The sequence below is a fragment of the Taudactylus pleione genome, unplaced genomic scaffold, assembly GCF_031769625.1.
Source record: "Taudactylus pleione unplaced genomic scaffold, aTauple2 ptg000199l, whole genome shotgun sequence".
NCBI lineage: Eukaryota > Metazoa > Chordata > Amphibia > Anura > Myobatrachidae > Taudactylus > Taudactylus pleione.
In genome coordinates, this window is record NW_028284601.1 from 8549422 (window position 1) to 8556130 (window position 6709).

Consider the following 6709-nt stretch of genomic DNA (forward strand, 5'->3'; position numbering starts at 1 on the left):
CAATAGAAAGGACCAATCTAGAAGAGGTCTCATCCTCGGAGGCACCGAAAAAATCCTCCTCCTGCACTGAGGAGAGTTCCAAATCAGAATCATCTGGGGGACAGAGCGCTCATGTCTGGACGGTCTGCCTCCAGAAGTACGGTCTCTATCCAGCATCTGCCGAAAGGAGGCAGACACCTGTGCTAAGCCTTGCACTGACTGTGAGAAGGTGTTCATCCACGGGGGTTCTAGCACAGGCAGCTGCAGGTGAGACTGCATAATAGGGGCGGCTTGGATCCCCCAAAGCAGGAAGGACAGGCTCGGGAGCTGTAAGGCGATCTACCAGGTGCAACATTACCTGCGACAGGTTGGACGCCCATGTCAGTTCCTGGCTGGAAGCAGTAGGGACGTCTCGCTGCGTGCCTGAGCAACACCGGATACAGACACCATCCTGGACCACATCCTGTGGGGAAAGAGCAGCAGAACAAGATTTACATTTACGCAGCAAAGGAGCCGCCTCCTCCTCCTTCGGCACTTTATTTCTGGAAGACAGCTCGCAGTATTCAAGGGAAAGTCCCACACACCAAGTTATATAACAGAGGTGTGCAATAGGAAACGTTGCACTGAATGTAGGGGTCAAACAATAAGAAAGACAGATAGGAAAAAAAATAGAAGTTTGACAAAAGAGAACAAGCACACAGTCACATTTAATGCAATAAAATATATAATAGGCAGATAATGCTCAACAAACCAACCCCACTTGGCTGGATGGAGCCAAACTGTATAACCTGACCTGAGGGGAGGTATACAGGGAGACGGGAGGCAACCTCTCCGTGACTAACTGTAGCCAGCACCTCCGTAAAATGGCTGCTCAGCATCTGTCTGAAGGAGAGGAGTAACCCGATGGTAGGAAGCCTCAATGATGGATAACACCATGGGCCGAGGAAGGTGCTAATGGAAAGAGCCTAGCTTCCTCTGCTGACATAGATCCCCCTGGTAATGGCCACCTACAGTGCTGCAGACCCCCCGCTGCCCAAGTGTCCTGGTGGTCTAGCAGAGGTGCGGGCGTCCCGGCCTCACTGCCAGTGGTCTCCAACACAAATGGCAACTGCCGTGCTGTTGCTCCTGGCTGCGCCCGAGGTTGCCAACCCCCTCACCCCAGGGGTTGGTGGAGTGGCAGCGCAGGAGTCCCATTCGCACCCGACAGAGCTATTCAATTGTTGCTCCTGTCGGAAGTGATCAGTTGCCAGCGCTCCATTTCAGCTCGCAGCCCCAGAGGGGAGCGAGCTGAAATGGGCGAAAAGTAACCTGTTTGGGCGCCCCCCAAACAACACTTTTCAAAATTGCGCCCAGCACTTTGGTAGGGGGAAGCAGATTTACGCAGCTAAACCCAGCCACTTAGGGTGCGATCAGCGCGAAAAGTAGTAACAATTGAATAGCGCTCTGCGATCTTCTGTCACTTTAGATGGGAGATCCAGACCGCGAAAACAATTGAATACCGCCCCCTGTGTCCTCTATGGAAGGGTGCAGAAGAAAACAAGAGATATGGTAAGAACTTACCTTTGTTATCTCTGTTTCTACGAAGTCCATAGGGTCCACAGGGTTGACCTTGGGGTATTGGTTGGGAACCAAATCCGGGCACCACGCAGTTAAAGCTTTTAGCTCCCAGGATGCACTGGGTCCACTCTCCCTATAACCCCACCCCCAAGCAAGAGGCACCTCAGTTTGTAAGTAGCCAAAGGCCGGAGAGAAAAAGAGAGAGAAAACTGGAACACTCAATAACCATACTCACAGAAATGGGAGACGGAAAACCGGTGACCAGCCACACAGCCCATATGAAACCAGGTGCGTCAGGGCGGGCGCCCTGTGGACCCTATGGACTTCGTAGAAACAGAGATAACAAAGGTAAGTTCTTACCATATCTCTTGTTTTCTACTTCAGGGTCCATAGGGGGTCCACAGGGTTGACCTTGGGGATGTCCCAAAGCAGTTCAACCAAGGGTGGGGACGCTCCTGTGCTGAGAGGAGAATCCGTCGCCAAAAAGGAAGCATCCTGAGAGGCAAAGGAAACCAATGCCTAGAACCTTAAAAAGGTGTGGACAGAAGACCACGTGGCCACCTAGTAAGGCAAAACAGCCGAGGCGCCACAGCAAGCCGCCCACGAGGGTTACATGGCCCGAGAAAAAACAAGCATCAACAACAGAAAGGCCTACCCATGGGTAGGCCCCTGAGGAAGACCTACGAGGCCATCCACCAACATTTGGTTATAGGCCGGCCATCGTTTCCTGTGAAAACCAGAAATCTCAGACCACCAATAAGGAGTCCGATTTCCGTAAGGAACCTGAACGGATCACATAAATCCAAAGAGGCCGGACCACAGTCACTGAGGCCACACCAGCCGAGAGGACTGGGGACAGAATGGCCGTACCATAAGTTCCAGAATAATATGGAACCTGAAAACCACTAAGAAGAAACACAGGGCGAGAGCAACTCCCACCCTGACATGATGCCCTCCAGAAGAGGGAGCCACATGAGAACGCTCCCAATTCAGACACTCTCCTGGTTGATATAAACACCCTGAGAGAAAGAGAGAGCCTAAGCAATAGACCATGTAATGGCTATCACAACCAGCGGTTCCATTGACTGTCCCCGGAGGGAACGAAGAACCACTATTAACTCCCAAGGAGTCCCTAGGGAGGACAAATGGAAGCATAATCCAGAAAACACTCCAAAGGATGAACTGGATACCAGAGTGGAGCAATTCCATATCTTAACCATACTGACAGTGTAGAGATCCGCACTGTCAGGAAGACCAGGCCAAGTGTGAAACCCAAGCCAGCCGGAAGGAATGCCAGAATATCTGGAAATCCTGGACACCGGAGGATTGTATCGACAGGTACAATACCATAAGATTTATGGTTGCCACAGTTTGTGGTAGGTCCCAGCAAAAGCTGATCCATGTGCTCTAATCATTCCAACGATGACAAAGCCAGGGAAGCCGTAAGACCACTGTAGGGACGCAGTCAAAGACAAACGACCCAGGTCCAAGGCAAAACCAAGGACCCTGAGACAACAGGTCCGGGCAGCGAAGCATCAGGAATGGAGTATCGATGGAGAGACTCCGAAAATCCAAGTACCCCTGACATCTGGGGCAATCAGGAGCCACCAGCAGGAAAGCATCTCCGTCTCAATTGAAACACTTCCAAAGACCTCGAGGAAGAAGGGAGACCGGAGAACAGAGGTACACAAAGTGAAAGGACCACTTCATCGACAAAGAGTCGCTGAAGGTTGCTTCAGAATCCCCAGAGCTGGACTGTAACACCATAGTGTGATAAAGTCAGAAGGCCCTGAGGGTCACCTCAGGGGGGCCCCCCCTGCTCACCAGGAGATGAAACCTCTCTTGGGGAAGAGACTAGTCCCCGGGATGCACGTCGTGACGGCTGAGGACTCCCGCTTCCCAATGGAGAGCTCCTGAAATGAACGCTGCCGAGATGGTCGGGAGGAGACCCTCGGACTATGTCCGAATATGTGACATACCTGTCATTGCCACCCAACGAACAGTGTTGCTAAAAAGGAAGCCACTGTCCTGACCCTGTCGGACTGAACCTTTTCAGGTTCACCGGGAAACAAGAGTTATGCCAGAGTAAGTTAATTGACAGGGTGGAATCGACAGACGTCCAACTGCACTGAAAAGGATGCGAACCAGACACTGTCCATAGCAAAGAATACCCTGGACGAGATGGCCATAGCCACCCGGACAGGGACCGACTTGCCTCCAGAGAGAGCATCATCGTTTGAACAGTGATCCGACAGAAAAAACTCGTTCCATCTGGAGATGAGCCAATTATGGAAAGGTCTGGAATGGAACTGAGCCCATTCCACCATGCATCCCAGAGTGTAAAGACATATGTCGACTGCGCAGGCAACCACGTACTCCTAATGGAAGAGTGGAGATTCCGTCTTACGCCAGAAGAATTCTCAGATTCTGAGAATCCAGCAGGGATCCTAGATGAAGAATACCCAGAGAGGGATGCAGGGAGGACTTTTTCCCCGTTGATTAAACGTCTGCACCCTGAAGCCACAGTCATCCTGACCTGGCTGTAAAGTACCCCGGTGATCCTGCTAAGAGCAGGAGTCCGTCCAGGTACAGGAGCATTGGGATATACTGAACAGGAGAACTGTCAGAAAATCCAAAACACTGGTAAACCCCTGTGGGGCTGAGGACAGTCCCAACAGGCAGAGCCCGAAAAATAGTAAGTGTTGCTGTGATACAGCAAACCTCAGCCCATGCTGAGGAAAGGTCTCTGTAAGTACCCGTAGGCACGCGTCCTGTATATGATACCATAAAGTCCCCAGGTTCCAAACATCGTATGATGGAGCATAGGGATTTCCTCCTGAGCCCAGGTAGCTTTAGGAACTGGTTCAGGGAGTTGAGACAGAGAATAGGCCAAAGAGGACCATTCAGCCACCGCACCAGAAAGAAAGCAGAACAACCAGTCCCTCACTGAGATAGTGGGGATGGCCTAATTAGCTCCGCTTACCGCAACAACTGCATAGCTTTCTGGATCTGTAAGGCCCTTGTAAAGAGGCCGCCTGAGCAAAGAGAGGGCGTACCCTCCTACCCACGGCAACTTGACACTAGTACCGGGCGAACTGAGAAAATCGGTATCTCCCAGTTGTAGGCCTGTCCCGTCAGGCTGAAGAGATATCCGTAGGTTCAGAAGCAGGATCGGCTGGCAGTCCAGGCCTGCTCGGTACTGGATATGTCGGCCCTTGTAGATGCCGACAGTCTACGAAGAAACAGACCTTTAGGCTGACCCAGAGGACAAAAAGACTTAACAGACTTAGTCTGAGGCCTTGTAGAGGGCATAGCTGAAAGCGGTAAACTTGTCGTTAGTAATACTGCCAATGTTACTACAATCTTGTCAAGGTCAGGACCAACCAAGATCAACCCTAAAGATGGTATCTGCACCTCTGCATTCCCAGAGCGCAGCCATAGGGTATTACGGAGGATACAGTCGCAGCCGGAACTCTGAAAGTTAGGAGACTGGTATACAATATAGGCATTTCCACCTATGACAACTGCATATATTACGAGAGCGACCAAATACATTTGAACCCCCGACGTGTTGGAGGGGAAAAAAATGTTACAAATGCATCAGCCCAATATGCAATAGTATTAACCAACCATGCTATAGCCATGGTAGGATGGGTAACAACCACTGAAAGAAAGCATACCGATTTCAGGCAGAGTTACCACCTACGGACCACGCAGGAATGGGAGGCGTAGTAACGTCTGTAATCAGACGAGTAACACGCCCATCCACCCCAGGAGGGGCTCGTGATGACCCTCAGGGAATTTGGGACAGGAGGCCAAACACTGTTGTAACACCTCCTATCTGGCAACAGCCAGAGTCCCGCTATGCGATCCACCCGCTAGTCAGCAACAGGGAACCCGAAGGCATGTAAGACTGAGTGTGTATGATACAGGTGCAGGTCAACATTCACTCTAACCAGAATGGACCTGCTACCAGCCCTAAAGCAGGGATAATAATACCTGAAATAGGCTTCCACCCGTAAGAGGGAAAGAGCCCAAAACAGTATCCAGTACATGCAGAGCCAACTGGGAAGTAACCACAGGGCGTCCTGACTGATGCCAAAAATTAGCTGCAGGGACCCATTTTCAGCGTATGCAACACACAGTTCCATCTAAAATATGGCAACGTGCAAAAAGCAACAGTATGTGACAAACCTCACAAATATTAACAAGTATATAAATGTGAGGTCTCAGAACCACCCCAAGTACAGCTGTATTAGGGCAGATAAAGAAAAGGGATAGATATACACTGACAGGTGAGAGAATTAAATACAGTCAGTCAGCACTAGCATAAGTCACATACCATGCAGATATATACATAAACATGTCATATAATATACTGCACTATTACACTGCATTCAACTTACCCAGATTCAGTGTCTGGGAAGGCTACAGCGCTGTGTACACTGACCTGATGGTGAGGTACGCAGGGGGACTGGACTCACTGCCATCTCCGGAGCTCTGCTGCTGCACCACAAGAAAATGGCCGCTGGAGACCTCAGAAGAAGCGTGGCCCGCGGAGGAAGCAGCTCAGCGACGCCAGACTATGGATACTGAAAGGCGCGCTGAGCTGAGGGGAGGAGCCGCTGTAACAGGGAAAGCTTCCTCCCCTGGCCGGCTATTAACCTCCCGGGACGCCGGCTCCCAGCGCCGATCAGTAAGTCCCTGGTGGTCTAGTGGACACACGGGGTATGGGGGGCCCGCCGCCACTGCCGGCGCCTCCGGTCTGTCCCCGGAGACTGGAGGCACAGGACTGCATATTAAATGCGCGGATCACCGCAAGCGGTGATCCGCGACCTTACCTGCTCCCCGTGGATCCGGCAGCAGTCCTGGGCGCCCGCAGAGTCCGGCTAGTACAGACTCTGGGGTCCCGCTGAGATCCCCAGATCTGTACTGGCGTCTCAGCGCCGGCGGGGTGACGGAGCGGCAGCTTAGACGTCCTATGGACAGTCCGACGCTGCCGCTCTGAAAGTCCAAAGTAAAAATAAAAAAACTCTGTACTTAGAAAAAATAAAGCTTAGGGGCTGCTAATCAGCTCCCCACTGCACTAAACGGTGACCCGACTCCGGCCGGGCACAACTTAAACTGAGGTGCCTCTGGCTTGGGGGTGGGGTTATAGGGAGAGTGGACCCAG